Here is a 23,319-nt window from a genome sequence, read left to right as displayed (position 1 = left end):
TAATGTTGGTATTCGGAACATATCCGATACTGTATACCGTCCGGCGGATGATTAGTCACTGCCTTATGTCACTCGCTTGTCTACTCATTCTTGTGTGGCATCATGGTTGTTCAACAATTAATAAAGAACTATAATAACTGTCTCTGGCATTATTTATAATATTATACAGAGGAAATTATTTTTTTGTGCTGCAAACATATTAATTTGTTAAATTAATCAATTTAAACAAACTCTAACATGAAGTAAAACCACTTCTATGTAATAGGTATAATTTACTAAAATCTTAAAAAATCCCAATGGATTGAATAAAATATGTTCAGAACGAACTTTTTGGACCTATCAGTCCATCATCAGTGAACTCATATACTTGCCAACTAGCCCCAGAACCAAACAATGGTTGTAATTATAGTTCAATCTACATTCTAATGTTGTAAAATTGAAAAGGCTAAACGCCGATGTTAATAGATAACCTCTCGGAACATGATAAAACCCCAATCGAGAACTTTAACCAACCATCTTGGGCCAAAACATCTGTCTCACTTGGTATCAGTTTTACATGGTCAGTTTTACATAGTATTCGTATTCAGAGACTCAAAAAACTCCCTGATTCAGTCAATTTGTACTCCATGAGCTCCCTAGTGGGAAATTTTTGGGGTAGTTCTGATTTCTTTCATATGGATTTTGGGCTGCTGAATCCGAATATGAAGTTTGCGGACAAAATTTCTTGCCGGAACATTTAAAATATTTATTAAAATATTTAAAAATTTCAGTTTTTTCCGCTTTTTTGCTCAAATCTCGAAAACTATTAACTTTTAGTAAATGGTCTGTTAACAGAAATTAAAGTACTTAAAATTATCTAAAAATATCACTATTTACTTTTTTTTCAGACGAACCGTTCGGTGTAAAGTGCAAGTTGAAAATTGCCAATTTATGTTAATTTACATTACACTATTTTTTAAGTTAGTTACATTTTTTCAAGTTGGTTTTGCTCTCTGATGAGTACTTTTGAAAAGAAAACGTTTAAGATGGTTAAAAGGACTCATTAAAAAACATGTTTTTGTCATTTATTTGTTTATTTATATGCGACGTATATATAAGGCAATGGGACTCTAAGCATGAAAAAACCTTTGAGATTGAGGGATCAACATGCAAATTAAGGCCTGGCATAGAAAGGGTTAAAATCAGCGTTTTCGTACACCTGTTGTGTAAAGCACGGTTGGTCAATTTTCTGCAGATCGCCTGCGATTGTGGACACTTCCAGATAAGCAACGCCCAGATAGTTGATCTCACAATTCCTTGCAAGGTTGGCCGTTTTCTCTACATAAATACGGCTCAAAAAAATAGGTTGATGTAGTTTCCTCTTTGGGGTTTTGTTCATCCTATATAGAAGCTGTTCGCCTGGAAGTGCCAGCATTCGCAGGCGATCCGCAGAAAATTGACCTGACGTGTTTTATACAGCAGGTGTACGATAACGCTGATTTTAACGTACATACAATCGACGAATACCACACTTTTCACGTCATATGTGCCATTTCTTGTATTGCACAAAAACATGCAGTAGCTCCTAAGCAATCCATTCCTCGGATAAAAAAGAAACCCACGTCTGAGGTTTATGGAAGTCAGGGAGCTGTTCAACTAATTCATTTTAAAAGGACAAAACCTCAAGGTTTATCAGAAATCAAGATAACAGATCCGAAGGAAATGTTTACACCAACTGAAACTGTGACTCCATCTATTCCTGATCTTCTGTGGCTCTAAGGGAAAAGCAGAGACATTCACGGCCTCTTAGGACGGAATGGAAGCTGTCACAAGAAACATACCCTACCTATGAACTAACATTTATTATTTGTACAGAAAACTAGGAGAAATTTATTAAATGACAGCATTCTAATAAAAAATAAAGTTTTGGAATGTAAAAAGTTGGTTTTGCCGAGACCGTTAAAAATTGTCAATTTTCAACTTGTACTTTAGACCGAATATTTCGTCTGAAAAAAAAAAGTAAATAGTGATATTTGTAGATAATTTTAAGTACTTTAATTTCTGTTAAGAGACCATTTACTAAAAGTTAATAGTTTTAGAGATTTGAGCAAAAAAGCGGAAAAAAGCTGAAATTTTCCGCTTTTTCCGCGATTTTTTTAATGTTCCGGCAAGAAATTTTGTCCACAAACCTCTTATTCGGATTCAGCAGCCCAAAATCCATATATAACGAAAAAAATCAGAACTACCCCAAAACTTTCCTAGTCAAAACACAATTTTATTGAATCACCCTGTCTGCATCAATTTAGTGCCGGAACTGCTCGAAACTAAAGATGACGTTCTTTAGCAGTAAATAATGTGATGCTTGGTCCACTGAAACATCAGGTACTCCGGGGATCGGTTGTGATGGCGTATTCATCTTCAGAGCTTCCCAAATACTGCTGAATAATAAAATCTGGCCCTTAATACACTGTTTTTGAGATGTTTATGCACCTTTGTGTGACTTTTGTGACTTTTGACCACCCATAAGCCAGCTATAGGACTTGGTAGGTACAAAACGGCATATATTTTGGGGGTATATATCTTCAGATTAAGAAGAGACAGGAGAACCGCAAATACATCAAATCAATAGTATTGAGTTAAGCTTTCAAATGGTGTTTAAGCCGTCAGGATCAGACATACACATAGCTCAGTATAGCCGAAAAAACTGAAAAACTAAACTTTGGAAATTTTGGTTTCTCGACAATTACTCAAAATTTCAACCTACGAATTGCGCCAATAACTGAGCGTTTGTAGAAGGACTCTAGACAAATCTAACGGTGTATACCTCATATCCGGGAAAATTCGATTTTTTAAGTTATAGACTTCATAAATATGATCAAATCTATTTCCTATGGAAAAGAGAAGTTATTAAGCTACAAAAGTATAAAAAAAATAATCCAATTAACGATTATTCCCGAAATGGTTTATGTAGTTGTAGTGGTTACGACGCTAAATTTGATCTGGCAGCGGGAAATCTGACTTCATTTACCGGCCATCTCAATATTTTTTTTCAATCTATTTCGAATAGAAAAATATCTAGTGTACATTCGATGGACACTAGATCATTTGGGAGATAATGCAACAAAGGTGACCATTTATAAAGCTTAACGTGTAATAGAAGAACATTTCATTCAACTTCATACATTTAATTTATAAATAACTTTAAAAAACTCCTGATACAAGAATAAAAATCCGCTAAACGCCGTAAAAATGAGTGGCGCATACAATATTCCAGCTACAAAAGATCTGATATGAATATTACGTGGCGCGAAAATGTATTTTCATTTTGATGCAAAACAAAATTCTAGTTTTATTTTAAAAGATTTTTTCATAATATTTGCTAAATTTGAAGTAAACGCGCCACAAAAGAGTAACTTTAATACAGATTGAATTTTGAAACTCTTTTGTGGCGCGTTTATTTCAAATTTAGCAAATATTATGGAAAAATCTTTTAAAATAAAACTAGAATTTTGTTTTGCATCAAAATGAAAATACATTTTCGCGCCACGCAATATTCATGTCAGATCTTTTGTAGCTGGAATATTGTATGCGCCACTCATTTTTAGGGCGTTTAGCGGTTTTTTATTCTTGTATCAGGAGTTTTTTAAAGTTATTTATAAATTATATAGATAATATATATCTATATTATATAGATAGATTTGATCATATTTATGAAGTCTATAACTTAAAAAATCGAATTTTCCCGGATATGAGGTATACACCGTTAGATTTGTCTAGAGTCCTTCTACAAACGCTCAGTTATTGGCGCAATTCGTAGGTTGAAATTTTGAGTAATTGTCGAGAAACCAAAATTTTCAAAGTTTAGTTTTTCAGTTTTTTCGGCTATACTGAGCTATGTGTATGTCTGATCCTGACGGCTTAAACACCATTTGAAAGCTTAACTCAATACTATTGATTTGAAGTATTTGCGGTTCTCCTGTCTCTTCTTAATCTGAAGATATATACCCCCAAAATATATGCCGTTTTGTACCTACCAAGTCCTATAGCTGGCTTATGGGTGGTCAAAAGTCACAAACTACACCTGTTCTGAATCAACCCCGACCCTCTCTTCAAACACAGAAAAAAAATTCAAATCGGTTTAACTTTTCCACACACATACATACATATCCACATTTTCCCTTTTTTAAATAAAAACTGAGTCATATTTCTTAGCTCGGTAACTTTTGAATGGTATAACCGATTTTCAAAATTAGACATCCGTTGGAAAGGTAATGATCAGTATTATCAGAAACCGTAAAGGTCGGACTTAAATTTTTGAAATTTTTGGAAGTTTTGCGGACGAGAACGAAAAACAGACCCTAAATGGGAAGGGCCGTAAAATCCACACTCTTGGACCAAAATAGATAGTTGACATATGAATGGGTGAGTCTTTTCCTGAACTTTAAGGTGGGAAATGGCCCAATTTTCAATTCAGTCAGATTTAGAAAATCGAAAATTTCGTGTATACCTAGTGTCGCATGTAGGGGGGTTTGGGTGTGCGCCACTGGCGAGAACTACCGTTCTCTGGTAATTATGCATTTTCACCCATTTTTCTAGTCGATAGGTGCTGTATTTAAAAATCGATTTATGCCGCTGTTTTTTTTTTTTTTCTAAATGCTCTGGTCTAATTTTATCAAAGCACAATTCCCAGTACGCCAATGTTTCGCGTCCAACATAATTTTACCAGAATTTCTTGGAATAATTATTTAATGTTTAAGCAATTGCACACTTTTCCTCGGATTGTCCCACTTTAATTGCACTTAGTATTCAGCAAGTATCTGGTATATTGTGCACATTAAAAGAACGTATATCAAAATTCATTTGCATGCATCACATACGGAGTTGTGCAAACTCAGAAGCCCTTGCCTTGAACAAACTTGGTAAGTTTTATAGCGTAAGACGCGTGTGTCAAATCAAGCTTTAGTAATCGATAATTTGTCTCTGTAATCATTTATTGTACTTCAAAAAAAATTTGTTCCTTAAATTATTTAATGTGTTGTTAGGACAAAAGTATTAGTGAAAAAGTGAATAACTTTTGCTCGATTTGGATATTTTTTGGATATTTATGAAAGGAGGTAGGTAATTTTTGTTTATATTAATACATTTATTTTCTTGTGGGATCGGTACTCACCGGAGGGACCGCAGACGTTCGGATACAATTAGCGTCTCTTTGCAAAGACAGTAACCTCGACTTTGCAAAGTAACAAGACACTTACTCAACACACACACTACACATTACTCCCCTGACTTAGTGATAAGTTAGTTATACAATTACGTGGCTAAAGGTTCTAGTTCTAAACCAAGGCCAAAATCAGAGAAAAAAAAACATTTATTTTAATACTCTGCAAGCTACAATTCTTCTCTAGTCTATCTTACTATTACGCCAGTCAATGGGAGCAAAAATAAGACATTACCTCCGAATTCTATCCTACTGCATGGATTTTAATGAAATTTTGGGAATAGCCTATAGTTATCTCCTAATTCAAAGTCTACCCTATGCCTATGTGTGCTTTTATCTTGGGGGTGGTTCCCATCCCTTCTCAGGGATAGAACATTTCTTGGTTAAAATAATCACGAAAGTGGCTAGAGAACTTAATTTTAAGCAAAAACTGTTCTATAATTTTTTTTGAAAACTCAATATTTTTTGAGTTATTCGTGGTTGAAAATTGGCCATTTTCATTAAAACATAACACCTTTTCGAACGATTTTTTGCAAATATCTTAAAAACTATGCATCTAACTAAAAAAACTATATCAAACATTTTTGTAGCTTATAAAAAAAGCAAAGAGACCAGTTTGTTCATAAATCTTCTAGTAATAATATAAAAAGAGATATGGTAGGTGAAAATAGTTTGTTTTTTTGGTGTATGCTCAAATCGTTGTATTCAACTTGAAATAACAGACAAACGGTCGATTTTAGGTGTATAATGTTACCAACACCTTTTGTAGTGCTTAAAATGATCTTTAAAATGAGCAATATTAATATTGCATTCAAACTAAGCGACATATTATGCTGCAAACAAATTGATGATTAATGTATTTTAAGAAAAAATGAGACATAAGTATATTTAACCTCTCATCCACCAGAATTTTAATGCATCATTTTACTACTACAATACCTTTTATTATAGTATTATGGACTTGTTCAAAAAGTTGGACGGGTTTAAAATGAATGGTGTTTGAAAAAAAATAAGACCAATTTATAGAGCACATTTCTGATTTCCTTAAAAATCTTCTTTTTCTACATGTAACTTGAAAATGATAAGAGATACAATAATAAAACACAAAACAAAATGTTTACTCAGCAAAATCCTACATTTTTATGTGGTACCTTTTTTCGTATCTCTTATCATTTTCTGCTTACATGGAGAAAAAGGAAGAGTCTTACGAAAATTTAAAAATGCGCTCTATAATTTGATCTTATTTTTTTCAAAAACTATTCATTTTAAACCCGTCCAACTTTTTGAACATAGAAATAAAAATATAATAATAAGAAGTGTTATATTTATACTCATAATAAAAAGTTTGTAGCAGAAAAACGATGCATTTATATTCTGATGGATGAGGGGTTAAATGTACTTCATATTTTTTTTTTAAATTCAATTAGTCATCAATTTTTTTGCAGCATATCTCGCTTACTTTGAATGTAATCGATATTTAATGTTACTCATTCTAAAGGTCTTTTTAATCACTACAAAAGGCATTGGTAGCATTATATCGATCGTTTCTCTTTTATTTCAAGTTGAATACACCGATTTCAGCATGCACAAAAAAAACAAAATCTTCTCACCTACCATATCTCTTATTGTATTATAACTAGAAGGTATATGAAGGAACGAATCTCTTTGTTTTTTATAATCTACAAAAATGTTTTGTATAGTTTTTTTCGTTAGATGATGCATATATTTTAAGGTATTCGCAAAAAACCGCCCGAAAAGGTGTCATTTTTCAATGAAAACGGCCAATTTTCAACCAAGAATAACTAAAATATTATTGAGTTTTCAAAAAAAAAATTATTGAACAGTTTTTGCTTAGAATTAGGTTCTCTAGCCACTTCCGTGGTTATTTTAACCAAAAAATTTTACATCCCCGAGAAGTGGTGGGAACCATCCCCAAGATAAAAGCGCACATCGACATAGGGTAGACTTTGTTTCTTGAGCTATTCTCTACTTATTTTGAAAATATCAAGTAAATCGATGTAGTAGGATGGAATTCGGAACCAAATAACCTCATTGACTGCCTTATATTTGCTTTTTTCCAATTTGTTATGTTCAATTTTCGCATGTTTTCCATAACTCCGTCGTTCTTTCTTAACTTTGATCTCTTCCTGCACTTTTGCCTATCGACGAGTGTCATGACTGAAAGTCTGAATGTAGCTATTCTCATCATTGTTACAATATTAACGTCTTGATAGAGTGTAACCAATTGTTAATTTTTTCTTCTTATCCGCGGCTCTTTTATATTCTTTTCACCAAATATTTTGTTCAGTAATTTTCTCCCCAAACCCATAGAAACCCATAGCATCTTGTGTTATTTTTTTTTTGTTATGGTCCATCTTGTACGCATAGGTCACGATCGGTCTTATTAAGATCTTGTAGGTTTTTTGTTTCAATCCTCTGAATACATTTTTTAGTAACTGTTTCGATTGCCTGCCATAATCGTTCCCTATATTTCTTCTTCGATTAAGGTTTTATTATTACTCATAATATTCAATCATACAACTCTCAATCCCGAGTGAATTTTGGTTTAAAAATTACTCTGTTCCACGTAGATACATTACATCTATTATCAGAATGAAATCTGGACACGCCTGCTACCCGGCCCATCTATAGACAAGGCGAAAACGGCGGGTTCGTTGGGAAAAATATTCCCATGAGATTTTTCTGCATAATCACATTCGTGAGACATCCCAGAATAAGGTTCAAGAAGTCGCCCACGTGAAAAGTGGTCCAATTTTTTTTAACAATACTTTTTTAATCAAATTGCAAAAATAAATATTTTTGGCCCGGAAAATTTTTTTATAGGTTTTTTGGACCATTCTGGATAAAAATGGTCTCCTATAAATTTTCTCTAAAGTTGATCGTTTTCGAGTTATAAGAAATTTAAAATTGAAAAAAAAACGAAAAATGGCAATATTCAAGGCTTAATAACTCGATTAAAAGTTATTATTATGAAAGTCAGAAAGTGACTCAATCAAAGTTTAATGCTCCCCCTACAAGATCCTGAAAAAATTGTTGTCATTATTTTATTACTAAGCTGTTATTTTTAAATAATAATAATGAGCGCCATGCACGTGTTAGGCGGCCGTAAATGTTAAGTGCGAGATAGATGCCATTCCGGCAGTCCAATTGTGCATTTTACTTGCGCTCACATTTACAGCCGCGTCAATACGATCTAACCGCCCATTGTTATTAATTAAAAATAACAGCTTAGTAATAAATTTATAACACAGATTTCTTCAGGATCATGTAGCGGAGGCTTTAAATTTTGATTTAGTCACGTTCTAACTTTCATAATAATAATTTTTAACCTAAGAGTTACTTAATTTAAGAGTTATTAAGTCTTAAATACGGTAATTTTCGCGTTTTTCAAATTTTAAATTGCTTATAACTCAAAAAAGATCAACTTTTAGTATGATAGAATTGATTCAAAAAATGACATAACCCAGACATCCAAAGTGAAAGTTATCCTTTAACATCAAATTGTTCTGTATGGTCCATATAATGTTTAGAAAAAAGTCACACCTTTTTGAGCGTCGGGTTTGGGGGGGGGAGAGGGGGGAGAAGTCGGTAAATTCGTATTTTTTTACGTTTTTCGTCAATATTTCTAAAACTATGAGGTTTAGCATGAACACTCTTATATACAAAAATATTCTACATTAAATTTTAAATAAAAAAGGTCTGATACATAATCCTTCTAAAATGAACGGTTCCAAAGTTACGGAGGTAGTAATGTATATTTGGTCCAAAAAAGACTTAACCCAGACATTAAAAGTAAAAGTTTTCCTTCAACGCCAAATTGTTCTATATGGTCCAGATATTGTTCAGTAAAAAGTTACACCATTTTGAGCGTCCGGTTTGGGGGGCAGATGGGAGAGAAATCGGTAAATTAGTAGTTTTTTTATGTTTGTCATTTTGTTTTTTTTTTATGTGTGTCAATATTTCTAAAAATATGCTTTAGCGTAAACAATGTTCTATACAGAATTTGTATAGAAGGTTGTTCATGCTAAACCGCATAGTTTTAGAAATATTGACGAAAAACTTAAAAAAACTACGAATTTACTGATTTCTCCCCCCTCTCCCCCCAAACCCGACGCTCAAAATGGTGTGACTTTTTTCTGAACATTATGTGGACCATATAGAACAATTTGGTGTTGAAGGATAACTTTCACTTTGGATGTCTGGGTTTGGATCTAGTTATACCATACTATTTAGAGAAAAATTATAACAGAGCTTTTTTGTCCAGAATGGTCCAAAAAACCTATAAATAATTTGTTCGAGCCAAAAATATTAGTTTTTGAAATTTGATTAAAACAAAATTGTTAAAAAAAATTAAACTAATTTTCACGTGGGCGACTTCTTGAACCTTATTCTGGGATGTCTTAAGAATGTGATTATGCAAAAAAATCTCATGGGAATATTTTTTCCAACGGACCCGCCGTTTTTGCCTTGTCTAGCAGTAATGTAATGTTTTAGAAAGGCAGTCTACAGTTTTAGGATTCATATGTGCTTAAGTTTATTTGATATACTGTAGTTATTACGCATATGAATCCTAAAATTGTAGATTGCTTTTCTAAAACAGTTTTAATTTGATCTCCCTAATGTTCGATTACAAATTCTTTTTGATAAAATCGGCATCACGTCGCTGAAACTCTCATAAGAACTGCATTTCCTATGTTCCTTATACTGTAAAGTCAAGGTGGGACGGACTATAGTAACCTTTATTTTACCCCATTTATTTGTTTATACAGTCGAACCCGCTTATTGGAATATCCTTCATGCCAAGCAAAAGTATTCCTATAACGGGGATATTTTAATAACCGATCATGGGTGGCTAGTGTAGACGTTTCGGGACCTCAAATTTGTATTACTTAAACCGGGATATTTCTCATAACCGGTATTCTAATAATCGGGTTCGACTGTAGTTATTCTTTTTATATTTATATTTACATATTTATATTATATATTTTTTTTGTCGTTGTTTTTGTTCTATACAGTCCGCACTTGAGCTGTTTGTTTGTCTATTATATTTTATATTCTCTTTTTTTTTTGTGTAATATTAGAATTATCTGACATTATGCAATCACCATGGAAGTCCTTCATGGTCTTTAACATAATGTATAATAAATTGACCTGAGTTTAAATATTAACCGTTTTAAAGGTTTTATGCCAGTCAAAATTTGAATGACGCGAATATCTTTGCCAATAATTCCTATTGTTTTTAGTATACCTATCACATGCTTTTATTAAATCCACCAATCATATCAAAACTTATTTTTTCTGATCAAGACAATTCGACAGTAGAACTTTTAGCGCCAATACTACTTTTCTGGTCTCATGTGCAATTATAAAACCAAACTGTCATTTGTCTTGTTTATTTTTATAAACTGGTTAATTTCTTTACATTAGAAACATGAGCGGCTAGTAATTCCTCAAAAAAAAAAGAAAAGCCTGGTGGGCATTAATACAACTTTCATAGTTGTCTATCTTGTAATCTTTTTATTAAGTTTGTGTGTATGTGTCGCAAATCGCCGGTCCATCTTATCTCGTTTAATAAGATCTATTTTAAAAAGTATTTATTTTGTAATGAAAAATTTGAGCGGGTGTGAGATTAACCCTGTATTTTGGATCTAAAAGTAAAGCTAGAGATGATATTATATGCTGCAATTTGCAATACCATTATACAGTGAGCACGTAAAGGTTGGAATAAATTCATTTTTTCGTGAGTCGGCGATTCTGGAAGAAAATCCCGAAACAGGTCAATTTTTATTTTTAAACTATGATTTTTGGCAAATATATCATACTAGTGACGTCATCCATCTGGCCATGATGACGTCATCGATGATTTTTTTAATGAAAATAGGGGTCGTGTGATAGCTCATTTGAAAGGGTATTTAATTATCTTTTCAGTAATATAAATATTAACATAATTATTTATAAAGGGTGTCCAAAAAATGTTTTTTTCAATTAAATTAGTTGACAGAAAATATGAAAAATGTATGTAATTTATTTAATTCAAAATACGTTTTACTGCTGTCAGAAAACCGGAAAAAAATGTTTATTTTACAAAAAAATATTGTTTTTTGCTTAAATTGAATATTAAAGCAGCCACCCACCCAAGGGCGCCCATATAAAAATTTTTAGGGGGGGGCCAAACGTGAAGATGTTGCACATTACATTTTGTATATTCCGGATGACAATATATACAGTAGACTCTCTCTATAACGAAGACGGGTATAACGAGGTTTCGCTTATAACGAGGTACATTAGGTGTCCCATGAAATTCCTATTGAACTATAACGCTCTATAACGAGGCATATTTGGTTACAACGAGGAAAATTGAAATCGAAGAATACGTGTCTTTACCTGTTTTTAGCGTTGTAATGGTCATAAATAAATAAATGCCCCAACTGCCTGTACATAGAAATGCCCAACATCTGGCTTATTATCGAGGCCAGTGCTGTAATAAACTCGGCCACCTGTAATAAACTTCTGTCTGTTTATCGACCGATATTGAATATTATAGGAAATTTACAATTTATGACGGCGAAGTCTCATTGTTCACTGTTCAGGTTGACCATCGACATCTAATAAACTACGTAAGAGGCATCAAAACATTTCATTATTATTGTTGTTTGATCTAACGAAATTCGCTTATAACGAGATAATTAGTCCACCATTTCAGTTCTCGTTATAGAGGGAGTCTACTGTAGTTTAAACCACCTAAACAACCTAGTTTGAACCCTGTTGTGAGAAATTATTCATACATTTAAATACTAGACCAAGTTTTTAAATGGAAATGTCATGGCTACCACAAAAGTTGCGCCTCTCTTTAAAACCCGTTTGAAAAGAATACAATGCTTGCAAAGCCCTGCCTTCAACTTTGGCGAGTAGACTAACCATGAGTATGTGTCGAACCAAGTTTTTACTTTAAAATCTTAAAAAGGAGCCCCCTTTATTTTTGCAGATATAGAATCCTTATGAAAAATAAGTCACATATATTCCAAACATTTTTAGAATCGTTGATAGATGGCGCAAATAAATCGCATTTTTCGATTTAGCGCCATCCGTCAATTCTAAAAAAAGTTTCGAATAAATATTACTTATTTTTTGAGGAGGAAACTCAATCTGTAATAAAAAACGGGGGTTCCTATTTAAGATTTTGAAGTTAACTCTCACCCCACCTCCAGAGTGTGGAATGAAAAATCCTGTTTGGTGTCATTCTATAGATTTTTGAAAAATATTAAACACATGTTTTTTAGTTTTTCATTTGGAAGTATATTTCTCGAGATATTAGACCGTTTCTATAATTTTGCTATGGTATCACGATATATCGTTTTTTCCGATTATAGCGCTATCTATCCACAATTCGCAAAATGGCTCGAATAAAATTTGCTTATTTTTACAAGGAAAATCCAAATCTGCAACAAAAAATAGGGATTTCATTTAAGATTTTAAAGTTACCCCCCGCTACACACCCAGGGGTTGAAGTGGTGGACTTGTTTAGTGTCATCGCATAGATTTTTGAGAAATATTTAACACATATTTTTCAGTTTTTCGATCCGATGTTCATTTCGCGAATTATTCGACCTTTCCGCTACTTTTGGGACACCCTGTATATAACACTCATTCGTCATGAAATATCACCTGTTTTTCATTTAAATAAAATTGTTGTGTTCATCATAATGTAGACTTTAAAAATAATCTACTTACTAAAAAATACTTTTGCAAACTAAAATTTGACTATGTTCAATAAATTTATTTCTGTTAATAAAGATGATTCTATTCAGTATACACAAAACTTAATATTATAGAAAATAAATATAATCACAGATTTTACACTTTATCTTTATAGTGCCAGTTCTCAAAGACGAATGGCTCATTAGTGATTATCGGTCAGAGATCGGATTTCTTGCTGATATGATTTTCTTTGCAGTATTATAAATGATTCATTTAATTTGTAATTTTGAGTGTCGGTTACAGTATATATTATGTTCCCACGCTTCTAATCTCTTTCAATGTTTTCGTTAATAGCATACCCTGACTGTGCGAAATGTGTATTATGCACATTCCATATAGACCGCTGTCCCAGACACACAGATTTTCTGTTAAACTATTAATTACCCAATATGTGAATTATTTTATTAATAAATAATGTTGTTTCCAATCTATCTCTCAAAATTATCCAATAATTTTTTGACAAAATACGTTTATGTAATATAAATTTCATTTTTGTTCTTTCCCGAAAAGCTAGGGGGGGCCACGGCCCCCTCCTGCCCGTGTGTATGGGCGCCTATGCACCCACCTGCCTCTTGGCAGTTTGAACATTTAATTTAAGCGAAAAGCAATGGTTACTTTTACAATAAACTTTTTTCTGTTTTCTGAGCAGTAATATGTATTTTGAATTAAATAAATATTAAATACATACATTTTTCTTTTAATGTTAACTAATTTAATTAAAAAAAAGTTTTTTGGACACCCTGTATAAATAATTATATTAATATTTATATTACTGAATAGAGAATTGAATAACCTTTCATATGATCTATCACACGACCCCTATTTTTATTAAAAAAATCATTGAGGACGTCATCACGCCCAGATCGATGAAGTCACTATATAGTATGATATATAATATGACAAAAAATCATAATTTAAAAATAAGAATCGACCTATTTTGGGATTTTTTTCCAAAGTCGTCCATTCACGAAAAAATGAATTTATTCCAACCTTTACGTGCTCCCGGTATATGGCGATTGTTAACACATTCTTTTAAATGACAAAACAGTCAACTTGTCATACACAAAACTGGGCAAAAGCGCTTCCAAATTATTTCATGACAACAAACGAAAATATCAGAGAGTACCTACTATAAAAAATCAAGTAGTGGATGTTAAGCGATAAGAAATAGGTTTCAGGACAAAATAATATGTACTGAAACATGAAAGAAAATCGTATTATAATTTTGAGGAAGATATCAAGTCTTATTAGTTATGAAAATACTTGGAAAAACCTAAAGGAAAAGTTAGCAGTAACTAAAGCTAAAACAGAAGCCTATACAAATTTATACGATCAACTTGAAATCATAGAAAGTGAAACAAAGACATAAAATAACTAAACACTAAACAAAACAAGCAAACGATTTTAATCAGATTAGATATATCCGAGATGAAGATAATAAAACTAGATCATAAAAAGATTATCAAAAAGCGATGAAAAAGTACTTTGACAGTTTGTTAAATAAAAAAAACAGTAAAATCCTGTATAAAATGTATATTTAAAATCCCTCAAAAGGGCCACATCAAAATCACAACATAACTAGTTTTCGACTGGTTTACCAGTCATCATCAGTGCTTACGTGCAATGTACATGCTAACCACCAAGATATTGTTTGACAAAAATATGTGGGTCAGAGCCCAGTAAAAGTTGTCCGTCAAGGAAACATTGGTTTAAAATGTTACATTAAGCTAGGATGTTGAAAATATTTGGCTAATCTGGCCCAGGTAACATCTGAGCTGTTGATATGACTTGTTCACATGTTAAAAGTATGACTAGCATGTACATTGCACGTAAGTACTGATGATGACTGGTAAACCAGTCGAAAACTAGTTATGTTGTGATTTTGATGTGGCCCTTTTGAGGGGTTTTAAATATACCTTTTATACAGGATTTTACTGTTTTTTGTATTATACGGTATACAGCCAACTACAGGAAAACTTTTTCCTTGTGATGTTTGTTAAATATTATCAAATGAAGAATTTAACACAAAACCCATTGAGCTAACGGAGACAGTAACAGCGATGGTTACCAAAAAAATACGCGGCGGTGGTTCAAGTTAACATAAAGAAATAGACTATAGGTGAAATTTGCTAATCATTTTAGGCACGATAACACCCTATAACTTAAATAGTAGAAACAAAAAGAAAACGTATGAATGCTGTGCCGTCACTTTTTAGTGGCACATGCGTCGACAGTGGCGCATCAAACTTTCCACTTATGGACGGGATAAATTAATTAAAAGGTGTACCCTCCCTCACTCAAAGAATTCAATTTTTTTTTTCATGTTTTTAAGTTCTATGTGATTAAATAGTAAGACTCAGCCTAATGTTAACCCAGCACCCCCTTCCCCCTTCCACCACCATCACAAACTTCATTTTTCGTTTTTATTTTTTTTAGGTGGGATGCAATAAATTTTAAAATTTCAAATAATTCATTGCATAGATGAAGCTTTTACAAAATACGTCTATTTTTTAGGTTGAGTGTACATAACCTTAAAAAAATATTTAATTTTCTTTGTAAAAAAGCGTATAACCTTTTTTTTTAGATGGATGGAGGTCTATTTTTTTTTATTTTGTGTATTTTATCAAACACTATGTGTTTAATTTTTTTTTACATTTTTCCTTAAGGTTCGCCACCTTCAAAAATCCAAGAAACTGTTTTTTTGGGGGTTTATAGATTTCAGAATAAATCAAATCAATGTTTTATTTTAGGCTATATGTAAATTGAAGCAACTGAGTCTTTTGGAACATTTGAAAATGGGAGAAATACGTTCAAACCCACAAAAACCCCATTAAAAACAGTTTTTGGGGATTTTTGAAAGTAACAAACTTTACGGAAAGATCTGAAAAAAATTAAAGATATAGTGTTTGATAAAATACACAAAATAGAAAAAACTAGACCTCCGACCACTTCCAAAAAAAAGTTATAAGCTTTTTTCCAAAAAAAAATAATTGAAATTTTTTTTGAGGTTATGTGAACTCTACCTTTGGGTCTATAAAAAATAGATGTATTTTGTAAAAGCCTCATCTATGCCTATGAATTATTTAAAATTTTAAAATTTATTGCATCCCACCTAAAAAAAATAAAAACCAAAAATAAAATTTTTGATAGTGGGGGAAAGGGGAAGGGGTATTGAGTTAAAATTACGCTGGGTCTTATTATTTGATCACATAGAACTTAAAAAAATGAAAAAAATTGAATTCTGGAAGTGAGGGAGGGCACCTTTTAATTTATTTATCCCGTCCATAAGTGGAAAGTTTGATGCGCCACTGGCGACGCATGTGCCACTAAAAAGTGACGGCACAGTATTCCTACGTTTTCTATTAGGTTCTACTATTTAAGTTATAGGGTCTTATCGTGCCTAAAATGATTAGCAAATTTCACCTATACCGGCTCCTAGTTTAAAAGGTAAATAGTACGTTCTTTAACGGTAAAATATTGCAAAACCTCTAAATTTTAAAGAACCGCTTGGATTGACATGAAATGTGGCATACACATAGCTAACAGGTCAAAGAAAAAAAGTGATATTGTGCCGATGTGTGCTTTTGCCCTGGAGGTGAGTTTCACCTCTTCGCGGGGGTGAAAAAATGTATGTCCAAAATAAGTCCAGAAATCGATAAACTGATTAATTCTAAGCAACTTTTGTTCTATAGAGTTTTTTCACCAAGTCAATACTTTTCGAGTTATTTGCGAGTGAACTTGTTTATTTTTCAACAAAATAACCACGTTTTTAGACGGTTTTTCGCAAATTACTCAAAAGGTAAGTATTTGATCGAAAAAAATATTCTCAAAGAAATAGATCCTCTAAAAAAGTGAAAAAAATGGTGTATACATTAGGTCGCTATACTTAGCAGAACCAGAGTTATAGCTAATGAAAAATAGATTCATATTCGTCAAATTCCAAATCGAATATTTTAACTTGAAATAACCAAAAAATGAAGCACTTTTTGGGGAAATCTCATTACAACTTTTTTAAAGTGTCTAAAAAAAAACTTTCTTTTGCTTTACAAAAAAACATTTCTATCATCAAAAATAACCAAGTTACGCTCAAAATAAAGTTGGTCCCTTTTCTTTTGGTAAAAACATCGGGAAAATCACCCTCTAATTAGCATCTCAAATGAACGTAATCGTTACCACTTAATAAGTTTCTTTACAAGTCCTTATTTTTAAGAGGGCTGTAGTTAAAACGGCTTGAAAGATTCACTAATCACTAATCACTAAGGGCCGGTTGTTCGAAAGCTAATCAACAATGATCATTATCAAACATTTAATTACTGTCATCAACTGTCAATGTCAACTTTGTTTGGGTTGCTGAAAACATAATATCAAATTACTTAATCAATTATGTTAATAATTGTTACGTTAATTGATTAACTAATCTCATAATTTTAATCAATTATGTTTTCAGCAACCCAATAAAAGTTGACATTGACAGTTTTGGTGACAGTAATTAAATATTTGATAGTGATCATTGTTGATTAGCGTTCGAACAACCGGCCCTAAGTGTATTCAAATTTATATACACCAAATCTTAACCAATTTTTGTCCTACAGTAAAACAAAAAATATAAAATATTCAGAAAAGCAAGCCGACTTTTTTTATTGTTTAATATTTTTGGTATCTCTAACAATTTTTAAGATATTTAAAAAAAATACATTTTCTCCAAAATTAAAAATATTGAAAATTTTATTATAACACCAATTTTTTTCAAAAATAAGCACTTTCAACCGATGAAACTTACAGATCATATTATTAACACATCATAAGTAAAGTACTTGTGAAGCGATAATGATTAATATCATTTAAGTTGCTAATTAGGGGTTGATCTTCCCGATTTTTTTTTGCCAAAACAAAAGGGACCAATTTTATTTTGAGCGTAACTTGTTTATTTTTATTGCTAGAAATGTTTTTTTGTAAAACAAAAGAAAGCTTTTTTTAAACACTTACGAAGTTGTAATGAGTTTTCTCCAAAAAGTGCTTCATTTTTTGGTTATTTCAAGTTAAAATATTCGATTTGTAATTTGACGAATAGGAACCTATTTTTCATTAGCTATAACTCTGCTTCTGCTAAGTATAGAGAAATAATATATACAACATTTTGTTCACTTTTCTACAGGCTATATTTTTGCTAAAAACGATTTTTTCGGCAAAATATTTACTTTTTAAGTTATTTGCGAAAAACCGTCGAAAAACGTGGTTATTTTATTGAAAAATGAAAAAGTTCACTCGCAAATAATTCGAAAAGTATTGACTTGTTGAAAAAACTCTAAAGAACAGAAGTTGCTTAGAATTAGTCAGTTTATCGATTTCCGGACTTATTTCGGACATATATTTTTTTACCCCCGAGAGATAGTGAAACTCACCCCCAGGGCAAAAGCACACATCTGCACAATATCACTTTTCTTCGTTACCATGTTAGCTATGCGTATGCCAAATTTCATGTTAATCCAAACGGTTCTTTAAAATTTACAGCAACAACCGCGAAAGAATGTACTATAAAGCAGTAGAATCAGAGGATAGATTTAAAACAAAAGGGCAGATATAAAACAATGCACAAACTACAGGATCATAAAACTATTTGGTCAAACTATGAAAATATGGACGAGAATAATTAATAGACCGATACGTGAAGAAATAGATGTAGTCCAGAGAAATAAAATACGTATAAATATAACAAAACTAATAAATTGAGGTAAAAATAAAATAAAAATCTGTGGCTAACGGACTCGCATCCAAGCCATTTTTTTCACACACACACACAAGATTTTTCTCGTGACACATCCCCCTCCAGGCCGGAACCAAATTTTTTGAGTAGTATGGACATCTATATTAATAACCTATATGTTTCCTGCAGCCGATTTTGATGATATACATAGCTATAAACAAATGAAGATAAAAAAACGCTAAATTTTCGCTTTTTTCGTCTATTACTAAAAAGTAAAGCATTTTAAACAAATTTGAGAGTAAGAAACTGATGAATCATATAAAAACTTCAATATGGCGTTCGCTGTATATGTCTGTCCTTATTTGTTGCTTAGAAAATTGCAAAATAAATCATAAATTTTGAGATTTTATAAATGTTCCTAACTTATGTAAAAATTAAGTTAGAACTTTCTTATTACCCGAAATGCTGAGACTTCTGGTGTTTAAATTATATTATAAATTTCAAAGCAATTGGTCAAATAGTTTAAAAGTTATTTAATTTGTTTATCCCAAATTAATTGTTTTTGCAACACTATAAGTCAGAAAAAGAAGAGGTTACAGTAATACTTCGGACAGTTTATGAAAGAAGAAGATTTATGCTATTAACTTAATTAAAAAAAATGACAAAAAATAATTATAAATGGTGTAAAATTATTTTGCAAAAACATGTGGATTTTTTGCTTATAAACAATTAGAATAACTTTTTAACCGTTACCCATAGAAAAATTATTTTTCCATATTTAGAAAGACTAAATTATTATACACATTTAGAAAGAAAAATAATTGTCCTGCGACAATTAGGGACAAAGTTAGCCCCCTTCTTTTTTTAATTCACGGCACCTTTGTTTATAACAATTAAGAAATAAAATTAGCCGCATTTGAAAGAACATACTTCAAAGTTTTAACGTACCAAGTATAAAAAAAAATTCCTTTCAAGGAAATCGTCCACAAAGCTTAAAAATATGGCCCTTAAAATCGGCCGGCGTTGAAACTTGGGATATCGATGAGAGGGGGGAAGGAGCTGTTAACTGTATCTCTGGTTCTCGATTATGTATTTCGTTGTTTCTTTTGTTTTTAATTTGTATGTACTTTTTACGTATATTACGAATATGCGTTATTTAAATAAACTAATTATTATATACACCATCAAATTTGTTTAAACAATTTTTTTCAATTTTTTTCATAATATTTGATGTAACTTTTATTGTAAAACGTACATATTAGTTATACAGGGCGTAACTAAAATACAGGTCATAAATTAAATCACATATTCTGGGACCAAAAATAGATCGATTGGTCCTAACTTACCTTAATACAAATGTGAACATAAAAAGTTATAGCCCTTTGAAGTTACAAAATGAAAATCGATTTTTTCCAATATATCGAAAACTATTAGAGATTTTTTATTGAAAATGGACATGTATCATTCTTATGACAGGAACATCTTAAAGAAAAATTATAGTGAAATTTTTGCATCTCATAAAAAATTTATGGGGGTTTTGTTCCCTTAAACCCCCCAAACTTTTGTGTACAACCCAATTAAATTATTATTGTGGTACCATTAGTTAAACTCACTGTTTTTAAAACTTTAAAACTTTTTTGCCTCTTAGTATTTTTTCGATAAGGCAGTTTTTATCGAGTTGCGGCTTTTTTTTAATATGTTTACATAAAAATTTTATGGGGGTTTGTTCCTTTACACCCCCCAAATGTTTGTGTACGTTCCAATTGAACTATTACTGCGGTACCATTAGTTAAACACAATGTTTCTAAAACTTTTTTGTCTCTTAGTATTTTTTCGATAAGGCACCTTTAATAAATAATAAGGCACCCAAATAATAAATTTTCATACGATTACCAAGTCTTCATAATCGTACTTAACCATATTATACAAATATGTGATGGATTTGACGAATATTTAAAATATCTCAATAAAAACTCAGTTTTCGAAAAAGTACTAAGAGGCAAAAAAGTTTTAAAAACATTGTGTTTAACTAATTGTACCACATTAATAATTTAATTGCAACGAACACAAAAGTCTGGGGGGTTTAAAGGAACAAAACCCCCATAAAATTTTTATGAGGTGTCAAAATTTTACTATAATTTTTTTGTAAGATGCTCCTGCCATAAAAATACCACATGTCTATTTTCAATAAAAAATCTTTTCTATATATTGGACAAAATCGATTTTCATTTTGTAAATTCAAAGATCTGTAACTTTTTTTATGTGCATATTTATACTAAGGTAGGTTAGGTTCAATCGAATTATTTTTGGTCCCAGAATATGCGATTAAATTTATGACCTGTATTTTTGTTACACCCTGTAATTATTATATTACTAATCCTATTATTCCTGTAATTATTATATTACTAATCTAAAATTGGCTTATAATATTAAATTGAAAATAAAAAATCTCAAATAAACTAGGATTTATTTCTTGATAAACATGCTACTAGATACACGAAAAATGAAATGTAACAAAATTAGAGAGAGGATAAAAAGAACAAAATTATTTTCAGAAATTTTCTACAATATTGTAATAATTGTATCTTACAACATTGAAAGTTATAATTTTAAGATTGCAAAAAAAACAAAAATTAAGATATTTCATACATTTTGGTATGATAGCAAGACTATTAAAATAAAATTAAAGGAGGTTTATCTAAAAATACTTGTATTTTTATGAAAAACGTAACAATTATCAGTTACCCATTTATTATAAGTTTTTGTAAAGTCAAGTGCATATGATCCACTCCTATAATTGCCAACAAAGTCATCCTAAAAATATCGTAAAAGAATTTCCAAAAATTGTTTACACAATTTACATAGTTAATTAAATAACCACTTTATTAACAAAAAATATATCCGTAACGTACGCAAAGAGTACATACAGATTAAAAAAGAAACTCCAACATAGATAATAGAGAAAGATTGAGGTTTTGATAATCGAAGTCCATAAACTATTTATATCTCTGTACTAACAAGTACTCGGTGCAACCAGTTTTGCAAGAGCAGATAGTTTATTTTAATAAAATATCTGATATAAAGAAGATCTGTTGATCAGATCGGCACTAACGGTTCTTAGCTTAATTTCCAACCCCAATCAATTACGTTTATCTCTTTTTTGGTGGTTCTGTAACTTCAGTTTTTCATTCATATAATAGCATGTTTACTAAAAAAATAAAACCTAGTTTATTTGAGATTTTCTGATTTCCATAGACCAATACTATTTTTAGAAACCATCGAATGGGATAATTTGTTTTTTCATACTTTAAATTATTACTAAGTTTAATAAAAACTATGTAATATTATATTATTCATAAATATGTATGTTTTGTGATTAAGATTACTTCAAATATTATTAAAAAAAATTGAAAAAAAAGTTGTTTAAACAAATTTGATAGTGTATATAACAATTAATTTATTTAAATAATGCATACTCGTACTGTACGCAAAAAGTACATACAAATTAAAAAAGAAACGTCGAAATTCATAGGCGAGAACAAGAGATACAGCTCACATTTCCTTACCCCTTCTCATCGATCTCCCAAGTTTCGAGGCCGGCCGATTTTAAGGGTCACATTTTGAAGCTTTGTGGACGATTTGTTTGAAAGTATATATTTTTTATATTTGGTACATTAAAACTCTGAAGTATGTTTTTTCCAATGTGGCTGATTTGATTTCGTAATTATTATAAAGAAAGCTGCTGTGAATTAAAAAATGAGGGGCGGCAACTTCGTCCCTAAGTGTCCTAGGACAATTTTTTCTTTTCTTAAATTTGTATAAAAATTCAGTCTTTCTAAATGTGAAAACATAATTTTTCTACGGGTAATGGTTAAACAGTTATTCTAATTGTTTATAAGCAAAAAATCGACATGTTCTTGCAAAATAATTTTGCGATACTTAGAATTATTTTTTGTCATTCTTTTTAATTAAGTTATTAGTATAAATCGTCTTCTTTCATAAACTATCCAAAGTATTACTGTAACTTCATCACTTTCTGACTTATAGTGTTACAAAAAAAATTAATTTGGGATAAACAAATTAAATAACTTTTAAACTATTTGACCAATTGTTATGAAATTTAATGTATAATTTAAGCACTAGAAGTCCCAGCATTCTGTATAATAAGAAGATCTTAAGTTTATTTTTACATAAGTTATAAATATTTATAAAAACTAAAAATTTATGAATTATTTTGCAATTTTCTAAGCAACCAATAAGGCTAGACATATTCAGCGGGAGCCATATTGAAGTTTTTTATATGGTTTATGAGTTTCTTACTTCCAAATTTGTTTAAAATGCTTAGCCATTTGGCAATAAACGAAAAAAGCGAAAATTTAGCGTTTTTCGATCTTCAATTGTTTATAACTATGTATATCATCAAAATCGGCTGCAGGAAACATATAGGTGATTATTATAGATGTCCACACTACTCAAAAAATTTGGTTTCGGCCTGGAGGGGGTTGTGTCACCAACATGCTATTTTTTTCCTTATTTCTCTGAACTAATGTGCTCGATAATTAGATGTGTTTTATGAAAGGCAGATTAATCATAATATGGTATTCGTTGATTTTTGATTTTGACAAAGCATATGATAAAG

General features: G+C 31.1%; 2 protein-coding genes across 4 annotated transcripts in view; both read left to right on the top strand.

Annotated features, from left to right (window-relative positions):
* LOC114349497 (ABC transporter G family member 20-like) overlaps positions 1 to 23,319 on the top strand; it is a 636,826-nt gene that overhangs the window by 26,930 nt on the left and 586,577 nt on the right. The window lies entirely within an intron of this gene.
* The window catches only part of LOC114330391 (ABC transporter G family member 23), a 436,441-nt gene that overhangs the window by 276,695 nt on the left and 136,427 nt on the right, over positions 1 to 23,319 (top strand). The window contains exon 1 of one of the 3 annotated variants that reach the window (XM_050643872.1): positions 4,753 to 4,898. The exons of 1 other annotated variant lie outside the window; for it this stretch is intronic. The gene's annotated coding sequence lies outside the window, so the exon portion shown is untranslated. Of the gene's footprint in view, positions 1 to 4,752; positions 4,899 to 4,936; positions 5,094 to 23,319 lie in introns of those variants that run through there. One more of the 3 variants, XM_050643874.1, reaches the window with a different exon arrangement.

The sequence above is a fragment of the Diabrotica virgifera genome, chromosome 2, assembly GCF_917563875.1.
Source record: "Diabrotica virgifera virgifera chromosome 2, PGI_DIABVI_V3a".
NCBI lineage: Eukaryota > Metazoa > Arthropoda > Insecta > Coleoptera > Chrysomelidae > Diabrotica > Diabrotica virgifera.
The sequence above is the reverse complement of the archived record's forward strand: the minus strand, read 5'-3'. Positions and strand labels throughout refer to the sequence as shown.